The sequence below is a fragment of the Rhipicephalus microplus genome, chromosome 7, assembly GCF_043290135.1.
Source record: "Rhipicephalus microplus isolate Deutch F79 chromosome 7, USDA_Rmic, whole genome shotgun sequence".
NCBI lineage: Eukaryota > Metazoa > Arthropoda > Arachnida > Ixodida > Ixodidae > Rhipicephalus > Rhipicephalus microplus.
The window spans coordinates 141137810-141154885 of NC_134706.1; the positions used below are offsets into that span (position 1 = coordinate 141137810).

General features: G+C 47.4%; 1 protein-coding gene and 1 long non-coding RNA gene across 2 annotated transcripts in view; both read left to right on the plus strand.

The window, feature by feature from the left end:
• Positions 1-17076, plus strand: part of LOC119179035 (juvenile hormone acid O-methyltransferase) — a 73998-nt gene that overhangs the window by 34865 nt on the left and 22057 nt on the right. The window lies entirely within an intron of this gene.
• On the plus strand, positions 12596-13128 carry LOC142767091 (uncharacterized). Its single transcript, XR_012884747.1, has 2 exons — positions 12596-12747; positions 12834-13128. It is a non-coding gene; the product is annotated as an uncharacterized LOC142767091 (long non-coding RNA).

The following is a 17076-nucleotide window of genomic DNA, read 5'->3' on the forward strand; positions in this document are numbered from 1 at the left end:
GGAAACTGAGGCCGGGTCCTTGCCTTGTTTTAGAATTGGGATAATGATAGCTTCCTTCCAGGCTGAGGGTAGCTCGCCAGAAGACCATATCGCATTATAGAGAGAGAGGAGAGCTTTCTGGGTTTCAGTGGGCAGGTGTTTCAACATTTCATATGCCACACGGTCCGGGCCTGGGACAGATTTATTGCAGCAGGCAAGTGAGGCCTGCAGTTCAGCCAAACAGAAAGGTTCGTTGTATGCCTCATGTGTTCTGGGCTTGCGCTCTAATCTCTGTTTTTCTATTGCGGTTTTGTATCGTCGGAACGTTTCACTATAGTGTGTTGAGCTGGAGACCTGTTCAAAGTGTGCTCCGAGAGTGTTTGCCTGGTCTTCCAAACTCTCGCCTTGGGTGTTCACTAGAGGAAGAGAATGTGCTCCTCGTCCTGCCACCTTACCAACCATACTCCAGACTCTCGACTCATCTGTGTATGAGTTAATGCCCGACACAAATTTGTGCCAACTTTCTCTTTTCGCCTGTCGGCGCGTCCTCCTTGCTTGCGACTTAAAGTTTTTAAAGTTTACAAGATTCTCGGCTGTGGGCGAGTATCTAAGCAACCTCCATGCCTTATTTTGTTTTTTTTCGAGCATCACGGCACTCATTATTCCACCATGGTACTCGTCGTTTGCTTGACGGTCCACATGTTTGGGGAATACATTTTGTTGCTGCATCAACCAAGAAAGCTGTGAAGTAGCATACAGCATCCTCTATGCTCAATGTCGCCATGTCAGTCCAAGATAATAAAGTCATTTTTTGAAACTTCTCCCAATTGGCTTTGTCGGTGAGCCATTTGGGAACTTGTGCAGGACATGTATTTGTTATTGATGTGCTAATAACGATAGGAAAATGGTCACTACCATATGGATCATTAATGACTTCCCATTTAAGTAGAGGCAGGAGTGATGGGGATATTATGCTGAGGTCTATTGCTGAGTACGTATTGTTAGCGATGTTGTAATATATTGGCTCTTTCCGATTCAGCAGGCACGCACCGGAAGAAAACAGGACCTGTTCAATCAGGCGACCTCGAGCATCGCAGCGAGAGTCACCCCATAGATTGCTATGTGCATTGAAATCTCCCAGGAGAATATAAGGTTCTGGAAGTTCCTCTATGAGGGACTCGAATTCATGCTTTTCAAGACGGTGTTGCGGAGGTATGTAGAGAGAGCAGATGGTGACGAGCTTATTTAAAAGAACTGCTCGAACAGCCACCACCTCAAGGGATGTTTGTAGTGGTAGGTGTGTGCATGCAATCCCTTGATTGACTATAATGGCAACACCACCGGATGGCACTATGGCATCATTCCGGTCTTTCCGAAAGATAACGTAATGACGTAAAAAGTTGGTGTGTTTAGGTTTCAGGTGTGTCTCTTGTACGCACAGCACCTTAGGTGTATGTTTGTGTAAAAGTTCATGGATATCGTCGAGGTTTCTCAACAGTCCTCTGACGTTCCACTGTAGTATTTGTGTCATTTTAATGTAGTGTGGTGCTGTGTGTACAGAGGTGTTGCGTTAGTTTACAGGGCCTTTTGAGGGCCCCGTGATTCGAGGTTTTTCTTTTTTGGCGCGCTCTAAGGAGTTGCGCCTATCCTTCGGCGTCTGAGGCGCCGGAGGAGTGGGACTTGTATCCATCACCTCTTGTGAGGTGGTGGATGGTGCCTGCTGGGCAGGCACATTCACTGAACTTTTGGACCTAACTGCGCCTGCAGTGGTCCCAGGTTCGGCAGACACCGGGGTCTGCCGGCCCTGTTTGTCAGGTGGCGGAGCAGTACAGGCTGCTCCAGCCGGGGGCGCTGGCGGCACGACCGCGGCCACACACTGTGTGACATTCGCGGGTGCCGAGGCGTGTGGCGCGGCGCCCCGGCGCGTCACATCTGCAAAGGAGGGATAAGATGGGTTGTGTATTGCGAAACGTTGGCGTGCTTCTTGGAATGTGAGATTGAATTTAACCTTGAGTTCTACTATTTGTTTTTCTTTTTTCCATGCGGGGCATGATCGTGAGTAGGCAGCGTGATCTCCTCCACAGTTCGAACAATGAGATGTTTCTGAGGTGCAGTTGTCTGATATGTGTTGAATGGATGCGCACTTTGCGCAAGTGGCACGCCCTCTGCAACTCTGCGATCCATGACCGAAACGTTGGCACTTGAAACATCGACGAGGGTTGGGAATGTATGGTCTTACACGAAGCTTACAATAGCCGGTTTCGATTGATTCTGGTAGGTCACTTGTTCCGAAGGTAATTATTACGTGTTTTGTAGGAAGAAGTTTGTTGTTGCGCCTTATTGTTATTCGTTGGACTTTGACCACGTTCTGGTCCTGCCAACCTTCGAGCAGCTCACTTTCAGAAAGCTCAGTAAGGTCATCATCAGAAACTACGCCACGGACAGTGTTCATGGACCTGTGTGGGCCCACCGAAACAGGGGTTTCCCCAAAGGCTACAAGCTTAGACAGCTTTTCATACTGGGCTTTGTCACGTACCTCTAAAAGAAGATCGCCACTTCCCATCTTTGTTACTTTATAACCTGGGCCTATTGCTTCTGTGAGAGTTTTGGAAACGAGGAAAGGTGAAATGGCTCGGACTGTCTTGTTTTCGTTTTGACTGTGGATTACATGGTACTTTGGGAATGTCGGCTTTGGTGTGTTTAGCAGGAAAGTATCATCGGTGCGCCACCTTTTTAGGGAGCGATCAGGAAGGAGGGGAAAAGCTTTTGCCATAAAAATACTATAAAGTTCGGCGGCGATGGTGGCCACCCACCACCGAGCCCAACAAGGGGACGCTACAAGGTTGACTAGTGAACACTTGGAGACGCCAGCCATGCATCGCCGCTATAACCGAATATAACTACCCAAGGTTGGGTAACTACACAGGGTTAACCCTCGCCGCCAGGAAATTCGGAAGTAAACGGAAAAGAGAAGATGACAGGACAGATAAAAAGAGAGAGATACAGACGAAGATGTAGAAAGAGAGAGATAGGAAAAGGCGACTGCCGATTTCCCCTGGATGGGTCAGCCCAGGGGTGCCGTCTACGTGAAGCCGGGGCCAAAGGGGTGTGTTGCCTCTGCCGGGGGGCCTTAAAGGTCCAATCACCCAGCGTCGGCTCAACCCCCAGGATCCCCTTTTCCCCGGACACGGCAAAGCCACGCACGGCTAGGCGTGGGAGGGAGTCAAAACTCCCCCGTTAGCTCGGGTCCGTGGTGTCGCTACACACCAAACGCCTACTTGCGCAGGCGCCCCTGCGGGCGCGCTGCGTTAGATTGCCTCGAGCGTGCAGCGGAGGTGAATGAGCGCATCAAGTCACGTTACACGTGAGACCTGAGCGTCATCCTGCAGTTTCTTTTTTTAAACAAAGCGCGTGGCCCTGAGACGGATGTTTGCACTCGTCTCAGAGGTGATAAGGTGTAGAATGCAAGGCGAGTGGTAGGTTCCACCACCGTGTCGTCTTAGCAAAGTGTTGGAAACACTCTCTTCTTCGTGCAAGTGTTGCATGGCCAGCGCAGCGTGATAAGTGCTGCGGTCCTTGATTTATTTGTGGGGTTTAACGTCCCAAAACCACGATATGATTATGAGAGACGCCGTAGTGGAGGGCTCCGGAAATTTTGACCACCTGGGGTTCTTTAACGCGCACCCAAATCTGAGCACACGGGCCTACAACATTTCCGCCTCCATCGGAAATGCAGCCGCCGCAGCCGGGATTCGAACCCGCGCCCTGCGGGTCAGCAGCCGAGTACCTTAGCCACCAGACCACCGCGGCGGGGCGTGCTACGGTCCTTAGAATTGCTTGCGTATGCCTTTTCTAGTAAAATACGAACATGTAGAATATATATGTGTTGTTATGGTGCCTCAGATATGCGCAATAATTGTTCTTTAATTGACAATCACACACGTATGAGCGCTGATTCTTCAGCAACATTGGGGGGCGCTGCGGATGGGGTCGGCCATACAAGGTATCGGCTGGAGCTGTTTTGAGTACCCGGTTTGCGGTAACGGTGAAAAAACAGACAAATGTGCAGACAGACAGACAGGCAGACAGACAGATAGATAGACAGACAGACAGACAGACAGACAGACAGACAGACAGACAGACAGACAGACAGACAGACAGACAGACAGACAGACAGACAGACAGACAGACAGACAGACAGACCAAAGTTTTTGCGACGGAGGTCCCTAAGAAAGACTATCGCCTTTAAAAGTGAGGAGAAAGAAATGAAAGCATATCCACGGGGTGAATGATTGAGAGTGGAGCGAAGCTGGGTCCACACGCTGCTGCCGCGCCACTTCGGCCTCCCGTTTTCGTACGCCAAGATACTGTCCACGCCCCCACGCAGCTTCACGGCAAGCTTCTGCCTCGCGTGTTCGCACATCGGGGTTCCGTCTTCGAGCGGGAGCCGCCACAGCCTTGCGCGCACGCCGCTCCCCAGCCTTGTCCATCCGCTGACCTGCTGAACGAGCGCGCGCGCCAAAATGGCTTTTATTTACCCACACCGCGCGCCTTAGCGTACGGCGCCGCCGACGATCGCGTGATCGCTAACGTCTTCGTGTGACGTCATTCCCTATTTTCTCGCACGCTCGCACATCAAGGTTCCGTCTTCGAGCGTGAGCGGCCGCCGCCTTGCACATATCATACTTTTTATCGGTTAACCGTGAATCACCGTTGGGCGCGTCCGTCCGTCGTCACTCTGTCTGTCTGTTTGGCGGACGGACGTATGGATGGATGGACGCATGAACGAACGCATGGACGGACGCATGGATGGATGGAAAAGCATACGGATGAATGAATGGACGCATAGACGGACGGATGAACAAATCGGCTGCACGAACGAATGGATGGACGCTCGGATGAACGGAAGCAAGAATGAACGGATAGCCGGAAGCACGGACGGAATGATGGACGCTTCACTCCACTCATCATCATTCACTCCTTGAATATACTGCGATTTTTATTATTTATCATACTACAAATAACGTCCTCTAGTATTGTACCCTTTGCATTTTCAAGGTATATGCATTTCATTTATGTACGAGTACCACCCTCCACGGCCGGTTCAAGAACTAATAAGAGGTGGCTAAATGTGATTAGGACGGGACGCTCAGCCCACGCTTTATGGAGTTTCGCTCCTAAAAGTTTCTTAGCAGGGCGTTGAACCAAAGACCACTTGCTCCGCAGCTAACGACGCCAACTAGACCACAAGTAGACGTTCTCCAACTTGTCCACGGCGAGCGATTCATATAGGCCATTTACCGTTGGGAGTACTCAGAGCTCAGCAACTTCAACGTGTTATTTTCATCATTAGTGAGACGGCGCAAGGGGCGTGCGTTAGACGCGCATTGGGTCTGCGTGTTTTAGAGGACGCACGCCCATAGCTTCAAAAATTTTGAAGCATATGAAATTGACAAAACTAATTAAAATTGTGTGGGTGTGGCTTCCTCAGCTTTGTAAGCTAAAAAATGGTATCTAAAATCTTCGCTTTAACGTTGGTAAGGGCAGATTGTCGCAATCGGTGCTAACGCGCGCATGAGCTGTGCAGTATTTTCACATGTTTTGTACGTTTTATTGATCTACTGTTAATGTACAAAGGGCATGCGTGATCGCAAACAAAACATTAGTTGCTATAGTTGGCGCTGTGTGTGTGTGTCTCTTTTTTGCGTCCTTGTGGAGAGCTATACCCAAATGAATGATGAATCACAACTAACTAGCCCAGTAACGTGTGTTAGCAGCGGAGCTAATGTTGATTAGATCATTCATTGATATGTGTTGCTTAATGTCCCAAAACCACCATATTATTATGAGAGACACCATAGTGGAGGGCTCGGAAACGTTACTACCAGGGTTTCTTTAACGTGTACCCAAGTCTGAGCACATGGGCCCACATTAGTGTCGCCACCATTGAAAATGGAGCTTCCACCGCCGCGATTCGATCCCGCAACCTACGGGTCAGCAGCCGAGTACCTTAGTCACTAGACCACCGCGGCGGGGCAGTGCAGCTAATAATTAGAAGGTAGCTGCCATCTCACCTGCATGTGCTGCAGCTGCGCCATACCCATATAAATGATGAACGACAACCAACTAGCCCGGCAGCGAGCCTTAGCAGCGGAGCTAATGTTTAGAAGGCAGCTGCAGTCGTACCTGGGTGTGCTACAGCTGCGCCATACCCATATAAATGATAAATGACACCAACTAGCCCGGTAGCGTGCCTCAGCAGTGGAGCTAGTGTTTGGAAGGCAGCTGCTGTCCCACCTGGATGTGCTACATCCACGAACACTTACCTTAATTGCCGATGTATATGACGTCGATGGCGTGTCAGAATATTATGTGCATGGCAAAAAAATTGCCCGCAGCTTCCCTCGGGGGAACACTGAGGAGAATGCGGAGCATATAATTGGTTAACGGGGTGTTAAAGTGCGACCTACTTGGGTCGATGGCTAAATTGGTTAACGTGGTTGTGAAATGGGGTGTTAAATTGCGACTTACTTGGGTCGATGGCTAAATTGGTTAACGTGGTTGTAGGAGGGGGTGTTAAATGAGTGAACATGTACACACGTATGCGAAAGGGCGGCGCTGGTCGAAGGGACGTCGATCAATGTGTTTGTGGATTCGTTGGAATTCATTTCACCGCGACCTTGGACGTCGACGCGCCGTACAAACCAACCGACGAGCGGCAACTGAGCGAGCGAGCGCCGACCTTGAGTATATATACAGCGCGACGGCGCATGCACTGTCAGCTGTCGAATGTTCGAGAAGGGGGAGAAGCGCAACGGCGCATGCGCGCGCGTCAGCTGCCGATGTTCTCGAAGCGCGACGGCGCATGCGCACGCGTCAGCTGCCGATGTTCTCGAAGCGTGACGGCGCATGCGCGCTACATTATACAGCTAGCGAATGTTCGTGAAGAGAAGCGCACGCGGTGTGTAGAGGAGGAAGGGTGCACAGATGGTGGAGGAGTGAAGCGCGCGCGGTGTGTAGAGGAGGAAGGGATGCACAGATGATGGAAGAAGGAGGAGGAAGCTTGCGGACGGCGCCGCACTACAAGCCTAGAGTATTAGATGCTCCGCATCTAAAAAGTGTGGATTAAGAATTTCCTAAACAGCTCGGAATGGCTACCCGTTGTAGTTGCTGAAGAATGCGGCAGAAGGTCTTTTCGAATTACCCAAAATCGTAAGAAGCACATGCGTCATGTGGATCACATGAGGAGAAGGTACACGGCGATCGCATTCACCGTTCAATCGTCCCCCTTGTTATTCTATGCCAAGAGACACTCCACACGTAGACAACCGTTTCTCTACAAGACTAACTACACGTACCGATCGTGAGATAGAAGATGCGCCCGCAGCATTTGGTTCGCCTCCTAATGAGTGCGCTGATTCGGCCTCTGAAGCGGGGTCGTCAGGAAAGATGCGGCACACACAATGCTCGCAACTTGTTCCCAGCTGTATGCCACGCAGCCACCATGGTCGTGTTTTGAAGGCGCCAAAGCGACTGGACGTGCGAGGATACCGACAATAAACGGATTCAAGTATTAATAAGGGTCACTGGGGGGGGGGGGGAAGTGTTATATATGAGCATTTAGAGACGTGAGAAATAGTCAGTGTTTACACTGACATTGAAATAGAGGAGACATTTATTCAGAGGACTAATTAGCCTTGCGCGGTTGTGACGTTGGCGGCCGCAAGGCCAAGCTACACATGTCTCGATGCACCGGAGGAGCTATTGCAGGTGACAGACGGACTCACTTATGCGAGGCTCTGGTGCAGATTGGCGCTATTTCAGACGATTTATGCAGGTTGGCCCAAGAAATTCAATTTCCTGCACTCCGTCCCTTTCGGCACATGAAAGGAATCGCTGTACGTGTCCATGGCGATGAGCTATACGGCCGCAATGTCATAAGGCACTCGGCCAGAACTGTCACAGGCCACGATGCTGATTATTTTAAAACAAAGGTTTCTTAGTGTAGACTTTAAAAGCTTGAAAGCGGAGAGTACGTGCCCCTAAAAAGTATCTCAAGAAAAGGTTTTTGAAAATGTTTGTTGCATTGGCCCGCACTAGTTCACTCAGTTGAACAAAAAACAAACGAAAGAAGATGCATCTGGCTTGAAAACACCACCCAGCTTTGTCGACCACCCTTCACGGGACGGTGCGTCTCATCATAATAATGAAATACCATGCGGCGAGAGATGGATTTAACATTACATGAACTGTTAGCTCGCTCGAAAGGAGATGTCGTCAGGGTTCGGAAAGATAACGAGTGCTTCGAAATTCGGGCCATCCTGCATAGCGCCCCAAAGGGTGACCACGTGGTCACGTTGCCGCCGCTGCAAATTGGTGGACTTGGTACACGTTTTAGATCACGGTTGATGCTTCTCCTTGTATTTAGTATTAGAATAATTTATTGATTCATCCTTTGCGTAATCCATAATGAAAAACCATAGAGTCAATGAGTGCATGCGGATGCCGAAAAAGCGGCATGCGTAACGTTGATGTCACCTCCGTTGACCTGATAATTTCTAGTTGAAAGTATTTCTTTTTATTCTGAGCATTGGGCCTCAAAATTTGAGGTGCGCATCACTAGAGTAGTCCAAATATAATAAACAATAATAGCGCACACTTTACAAAAATAAATACTGACCAAATCAATTTGCTGATGAAATAATATTTATTTACCTATAAACTGTTTTATTGACGTCTTACCTGAACATATTATTTTGATATGATAACATACATCCAGTAGACAAACTTAAAAATTTTTATACATAACAGAAATAACTCTCCTGAAAGACGCTGGCTTATTGAAGGCCGGGGACTGTGTGGGTACTTCTGTTAGTGCTTCGTTCACTCCTGGACTGCTTTTACTGCAACAGCTGTATATGGCTAGGAACAATAAAATCTGTTCAGCACTGGTGTGGTTACCGGTCTCTATTGGCTGTCTTATTAGTTACGTCGTCCCAAGCACGTGCGCCACTGCACTCTAAGCCAAAAATGGCCAAAATGGGAGCAACGGCTATTTTTACTCCTTCGGACCGACTGTTACTCTCCGAAAAGACCAAGCGGAACAAGATGGCCGACTTGTTCGAGAATGGAGGAGCAACTGTATTCATCTTAAGTTTGTAAGGGAGCAACGGAAGGAGGAACCGCTGTAAATGCTCTCGTCACGCAACGGTTACTCCCCGGCAGGACACCGCACACAAATATGCATGCCGCCCAAATTGATATTCATGGGCCAGATTATTCTTTGTTCTGTGTGCCAAACTTCACCAAACCAAAACAGTGATTTATTTTAGCATCCGTAGATAATAAGATAGCAGCGCTGGCTGAACACAGAAGGCCTGAGAATACAGTACGGCAAATACCTAACACACACAGCAGCAGGATGGAAAGTTGGCACGTCAAAGTGGACCGAACGCCGAAACACGTGCAAAACAACGATAAGAAAAGCCTAGACATGCCGTTCGTCCGCGAAGTAAGGGCGTCAAAGTCGATCAAGCACCGAAACACGTGCATAAGGAGCCCCCCCCCCCCCCCCCCCGCCCAGATATATCGGAGAAGAAAAAAAAAAGCGGACCCAGACGCGCTTCTCATCAGCCATACACTTAGTAGCACGCTTCACCGTGTACTTTGAGGGCAGAATGACAAATCTGCGCCATCTGCGCCCGCACGACAATTGTGGCGCTAGTGTAGTAAACGATGTAAGTTACAAAGTAATTTTTATTCAGTGTTTATGTTGACTAGCACTAAATAAAAATTACACTCAACTTTTTATATTTATTTATGAGTTTTAGTGTACCTCAGTTTTTTTGTAATTGTATTAGGAGAACACACTGAAATTATTGCGCGGACGCCTGTGCTGCCACTGCTCGACGTTTTTTTTTTCGGCGCAACTAGGTTCGCGTTCGCACTACTTACTCATTTTCATATGGTCTGTGGTTGGCGAGCACATGGACGTGCGGGCTTGTGAGCTATGTTTTGATCGTGTGTGTGTGTGTCGCAGATTTTCGTTTCTACTTATTCGTGATGAAGGTTAGTGTATATTTATCTTTGTGGAGCGCGAAGTAGTTGTGGATTTTGCTGCTGGGTGGAACAAACACATCGTAAACACGTCTTCAGCTATCTGCAAGCCTGTTCGCTCGTCGGACAAAGGACTGTGCATGCATCAGCGTGCAGGTGAGTGGCATTTCCAGCAACATTTAATGCTCTTACAATACATTGTTGAGTGGTTGCGCTATTGAAAGAGAAATAATTTGCTCTTATTCACCGTATCCATTGCTAGCCGTATCGGACTAAATTACCTCTATTACCGCCTGCATACCCTCTTGCTTCCCTTGTCACCACTGCAGTGCCAGTGTACTTTTGGAGTTAAAAGTTCATTTCCGCAACACTACCTCGCTTGAAAAAACATTGGGGCTGGGTTGTAGCTGCATTCATACGGGCATTTTTCTACCATTGGCTTTATGTAATGTTAACGGCTGAGTGTTGGGGCCTTGGGCCGCATTTTTTAGAGATGTAAAGTGTACGTAAATCAGTAAGTGAACAAATCATTGTCTCATCACTTCACTGGCATAGCCAGGCGGTTGCGCACAGAATTTTTTTAGGCCGGGCGTAGGGAGCCCAAATTGACGACCATATTCGCTTGCCCGGCCTATTCAGATAAGCGGACCCCCCCCCCCCCCCCCCTCCCCGCACACCTGAAAAAAAAAATCTGCCCACATCACTGCGTCACTTGCTTCACCTCTGCGCTGAACGTACTATTTTATAAGCGCACCATCAAGCGAGCAGTTTACATATTGACAGAACAATTGGAGGAGGAATGACCCAAATCTTTCAGATTTCTTTAGTGATGCAAAACCTTAGCAAAACTGAATATTGTAAAAGACAATCATAAATGCTGTATGTTCTCGTTAGCGCTGTCATTATTCTGCATCATGAAATCTTTATGCGCTGTGAAAACTTGGCATGCCGTTGAAGTCACATATCGACGTTAATACCAGTCGACGAAAATTTCGACAACCTCAATAACGCCGTTTGGGATTTGCCGCATGCACATAATTAGGCTGATTCCCACTTGGCTGTTCTTAACCTGACTTCCCTGCTACCAAATGAAACAATATTTGATGCATGTCTTTTACTTTTTTTCAGTGATATGACACAAATTTGGTTATACTGCAGATAAAGATGCTCCCAACGATGCTAAAGTACAGAAAGCAAGTGGATTTTGGTAAGTGCAGACTTTTTGTACTACGTATATGAAAGCATCGCTTTTTAGGGGCAAACTGTGCATGTGTTGGCCAGAGAATAGTTCATTATGCCACATGGTTACACTGGCACTGACAATTCGACATGGCTCCGCTGGCCCGTGTGTGTGCTCACACTGTTACCGTTAAGATAAAATGTTTATGTTTTCATTGCAGGGATTGCTGTTTGTACTAAAAAGCCAACTGCCAAGATTTCTTTACGCTGGTACTCCTAAAAGTATGCTTTCCCTATTTACATGGATTTTGGCTTGCACAAAGCATAACATTTGGGCCTAGATTCACAAAGCTGTCCATGCGCAGGCCTTCATAACTGTGTTTCTTGACTTGCCTTTACCCTGTTTTCTGCAGATGTTTCGTGGGTTTAAAAGTGCCACAGCATGTTGACCTCCCCCACTCTGAAATATTCGCGTTCAAAGTTCCGCAAGAGTGGGCTTAACTTTCTTGTGCATCTCCTTGCTAGTCCAAGATACTGAAGTGTTATGCTCTTACTAGAGGTGGCAGTTTTTTTAATGTTTGTATTTCCAGCACATTAACCAAGTATGCGATCTTGGCTTGACTGGTAGCACATCCTCAACAAATGTCTTTGTGGCACATGTAGAAGGCAGTACAAAATAAATAGGCAGACATTCACACCGGGAGCTAACTTCTAATAATGCTTTTTTTTTGGAAACCATGGTGTGCTTATTCCAAATTGTCTAACAAGCAGTAACCTGTTTGGCTGTGAACCAACAAGACGTTGAACTAATAAAAGCTTCACATCTTGTTGCTCTCAAATATATATGTATTGGCAAGCTATCTGTGACACTGTCAAACAAAGAATCAGAATATCTGTGCATGCCTTAAGATATATTGCTTCGTTTACATATCTCGTGGCTGTGACTCGTCAACCGAGTGAACAAATGCACCCTAGTTTTCTAAATTTAAAGCATTTTTTGAAGGTAGCACAGTCTACATTTATTTGTGTATAGTTTTGTCCAGCCGTTTGCGTCAGGTACAAAGAAATATACTGAAGATTATCATGTAGCCTCTGCAAATGGTTGCTTTCAAGCAGGCTTTGCATGCTTGGCTTGTGCCTACAGGTATTGCACAATTCAAGACGCAGCAGCGTATGATAGAACAGTAGAATCAAGAGCAACTATGTGCACGAGCTAAATAAGTATTTTAACATGAGCGGACAGTACGTGTTATTTGCCACACACATGACCTCATTTAGAATGCCCATTGGTGAATGGGCTCATAGAAATGTCACTCAGCTGTGTATAGGAAACAAGTTAACTGAACCCAAGGGTATCTTTAGCTACTACAAATACGCCTTGTTGAGGTGCTGCACATTTTCTTCCAGAATATTGCTGTCTAAGACATCATGTGAAGAGCGTCTACCACATCAGCATTTATATGGCTTGCCAAGTAACGTTTGGCCGAACCTTCCTTTTTTTCACATTTCGTTTTGCAGTAGACATCCTAAAATGTAAGCGCTGCTGCAGTGTGTGTGAGTAATTGTTATGAATTGATTCTGGCATGTTTAACCTCACACTTCTATTTTTTTTCTTGCAGCAATGAGATGCTTCACATATGCCTGCGGTGACGTTCTGCTGCGCTAGCCTGATGGAAACACCAGCTGCGAAACTTGAGTTCTTCAGAATTGGAGAAGTTGCCCTTCTCTCACCAATGATGACACAGACTGCCCTATGCTAGAAATTCAAGATTGTTTTTCCACGGATGACGCAGAAAACCTTTGATGTATTATGGTGTTTGTTTAGTGCTGGCTGTGGTGTGGCGAAGTCTACTTTTACGTGTGGTCAAACGTCGCCTCATAAAAAGAACAATAAAGCATTTATTTTCCTTTCAATATTGTCCACTTTTTGTGTTAGAAGCACCCAAGCAGTGCTCTTCCAAGGAGCTCTCGCCATGTGTTAAGCGTGTGACAAGCATACTCGAGATAAATACTCATTTCCCCAAGGAGTAACTGGAAGCATGTGCAGATGGTTTTCAGAGAGTAACTGCGAACACGTGGGAGGAACGGTAAAGAGTAACTGTTGCTCTTAGAAGAGCAACTGGTGGGAGTAATGGTTGGTCGGCAGGGAGCAACTGGTGGGAGTAACTGTTGGTCTGCAGGGTGGAACTGGAGGGTGTAACTGTTCAGCCCCCAAAGGAGAGCAACGGTTCCTTCCTCTGCAGTTACTCTTTTTAGGAGAGTAATGGGAGTGGCAATGCAATTGCTCCCTGAAAGGAGCAACCCCTATACCCCTGTTGCTCCGTTTTGGCTTAGAGTGTGGCTGCGTTGTGAGTGGTGTCGTGGTGACGACGTGAGTAACGCGCGTCATTGGTTGCGTTTTGAGTGCCGGGGCGGAGTCGGCATGCAGTTTTTCCTTAGACCTCCTTACTTTGTTGGCCCCTGATGTCAGACGCTTGCAACAGCGTGGCGTTGTGGCGTCACTGTTATGACTGCGGGAGCATGTTCGCCAGGGCAAACGCCACTGTGGCGGGAGTATCTCCAGCGCCACATTGGCTTCGGGTGCGACGTCTGTGACCGCTGCGGTTCGAGCACAAACGCTGTGATTAACACAAAGCGAAACACATTTAACTGTTCATTACACTCCTGCGTGACCGTGATCAAGCGAGGCATAGTGTACGGCATGTGAAATAAAACCTGTGGTAAACCCAAGTGAAAAGTGTGTCTAAATCTATTAAGAAGCATGAACATGTAACCAGCACTTGTAAAACGCTTCAGTGCAACGTCGAGTTCAACCCACTACTAAACACCCGGGCTGCATGTTTCAGCTTTTAATTTATACGGAGTGCTAGGGCGATGTTTTTTTTTCATTTTTGTGTGCGTACGAGGTTTGCAGCATAGGACGGCCCAATGCTAAGTATGAGTTATAGAGGAAACACAACCTTTCTGCTTTTACCAGTTGGCTGCTGGCTGAATTTCACATTTATTGTTTACAAATTGAGTCAAGATACAAGATTCAAGATTGTTTATTGTCTTTTTTTCATTTTCACCATATACATGCATGAATGTCTGGATCCTTACCCTATTGGCTAGTAATGGATCCATTAAAAACATAATACAAATGAATCAGGGGCTATGTATGTACAACCATATGTTTGGGGGGAAATGTAGTATATACAGGTGTTCAAAAAATTGTCCATAAAAAGCATGTGTATGAATAGGAAAGACATATTCAAGATAAATTACAGTGCTAAAAACAAACGCTCGGTTTAAACAAAAACTATGAATAAGACAGCTGTGTATAGTTCTCATTGCAATAACACACATACAGAAGACCACACGTCCGGACTGCAGTACATCGTCAGTGGTAGAGGCTGCAAATTATATCGTCGTCCCCAAAACAGCAGCCGTAGGAAAAACATGTACAAGGTATTATAAGTTGATGTTATTTTCAATTTTTCTTCGATAAGCTGGATGTTGTGTGATGCAAGAAAAAGTCTTTTAAAGCCTGATCTACCCTGGTTTATTGTAAGATGGATGACGGGAGATCATTCGAAACTTTAACCACAGCGTACTTGAGACGGCGTTGTCCGTATGTGTTATGAGAAAGAGGGATTGAAAATTTGCCTTCGGAGGCAGAGCGACTACTTTTACCTGGTGTTTGGAAAATAGTTCTAGGAAAGGGGAAGTTGTTACAAATTATTTTATATACCAAGAGAGTTATACGATAATCTCTTAGCGTAAGCACGGGCATTATTGCGGTTTTGGAAAATAGAGGCTGAGAGGGTGTACGAGGGGGAACATGGTTTATTATTCTCAAGGCTCTCTTTTGTAGGCATACTATGTGCTTGATGTATGTGTGATAGGTGAATCCCCAACACTCGATGCAATATGTTATCTGAGATTGGAACAAAGAGAAGTAGATGGTGCGCAAGATATCAGTTTCAAAATGCTGTCGAGCTTTGGTCAGGGTAAAACAGACAGAGGAAAGTCGCTGCACTGAAAAAAATAAATGCGCTTGCTTGCATCGTGTTTTGTAAAAACGAGTGCGGAATGAACGTTCGCCATCCTGGGAATTTGTGCATAAAAAATTACCAAGTCTTGTTGCAAAGCGCAGTACAGTCGAGTGGCTTTTCTATATTTTCTTATAATCTCTCTAAGGTAACTTAGAACATTCAAAGTAAAATCTATGGAGGTGGCTGCAATTGTTACCAGGGCTAGTTTCCCCGCCGCGCTGGTCTAGTGGCTAAGGTACTCGGCTGCTGACCCGCAGGGCGCGGGTTCAAATCCCGGCTGTGGCGGCTGCATTTCCGATGGAGGCGGAAATGTTGTAGGTCCGTGTGCTCAGAGTTGGGTGCACGTTAAAGAACCACAGGTGGTCGAAAATTCCGGAGCCCTCCCTCCACTACGGCGTCTCTCATAATCATATGGTGGTTTTGGGACGTTAAACTCCACATATCAATGAAATCAGTGCTAGTTTCATCAGACACAGGACCGACTAATATAAATAAAGTAAAGGCTCAGTGTGACCGAAAAACAACCGATAAGCTCATTGCCGTCACGCCTGTGATTTCGTTGAAAAATGACGCTAGCAGTATTGGGAATGAGTGCAATATTTGACAAGGACAAAAGCAGAAAGAAAAAAACGATCTGACAGCAGCGTAAATAACGTATGAAACAAACAAGGAAAAATACGTTAACAGATGAAAGCAAATAAATAACAGATGAAAGCAAACAAGGAAAATATTCATGCTTTGCTGATGATAATGCACAGAGCTCACACGACTGCAATGGCATGAACTCTGCTCGGTGGTCGGCGGCCGCATGAGAACTTGGGGTTGTAGGCTTATGCCACAGGAGCGAAAAAGAGACACGCCTGAACGATAACCGATGCCAGCCCGGAACGTGAGCCGTGGCTTCACGTGCCATGGCCTAGCGCCTTCTTTATTTTCTTCTGTCGCCATCGCGCGCTCTCCGGTTTGCGCGCCGCCCGAACGAGGGCGCTACAGGGCCCCCCGTGTAGACTGGAAGTCGGAATGTGACATGCCGTTTGTGGAATTCCAACGGAAGATCAGTCGTAGATGAGAGGATCTCTAGGGCAGTCTCCAGGTACGCCGGATGGAGTCGGTTCAAGCGGACTGTCTCTTCACGGCCGTTCTGAAGTAGAGTGGTAGTTTGGGGGGTGCGGTGAAGGACGTGGAATGGTTCGTCGTAGGCTGGTATCAAAGGTGGTCTGACCGCGTGGTGGCGCACGAAAACATGTGTTGCAGTGGCCAGATCAGGGTGGGCGAATATGGTCTTGTGTTCGGAAGGTATGGGTGGAGTGGGCCGGAGGTCTTGAACGCAGTCGAGAAGGCGTTGTAGGAATTGCTGTGGCTGGTCTGGTAGCTTCGTTGACGTAAAGACGTCTCCCGGAAGCCGTAGGGAAGTGCCATACACCAGCTCTGCTGTTGAGCACTGCAGGTCTGCCCGGATGACAGCTCGTAAAGCTAAGAACACCAGTGGCAAGGCATCAACCCAGGTGGCTCTATTGAGGCGGGTAGTCAAGGCGGTCTTCAGTTGTCGGTGAAGGCGTTCCACCATGCCGTTGGCGCAGGGATGATAAGCCGTGGTACGGCAATGTCTGGCTCCGAGGATGCGATTAAGGCGAGTAAACAGCGAGGACTCAAACTGACGTCCACGGTCTGTTGTCACGATGCCAGGACAGCCAAAACGGGATACCCACGTAGAAATGAAAACGCGGGCGACTGTCTCGGCTGTGATATCTTGAATTGGAACAGCCTCTGGCCAGCATGTGAAGCGATCGGCCATGGTCAATATATAACGGTACCCCTGAGACACTGG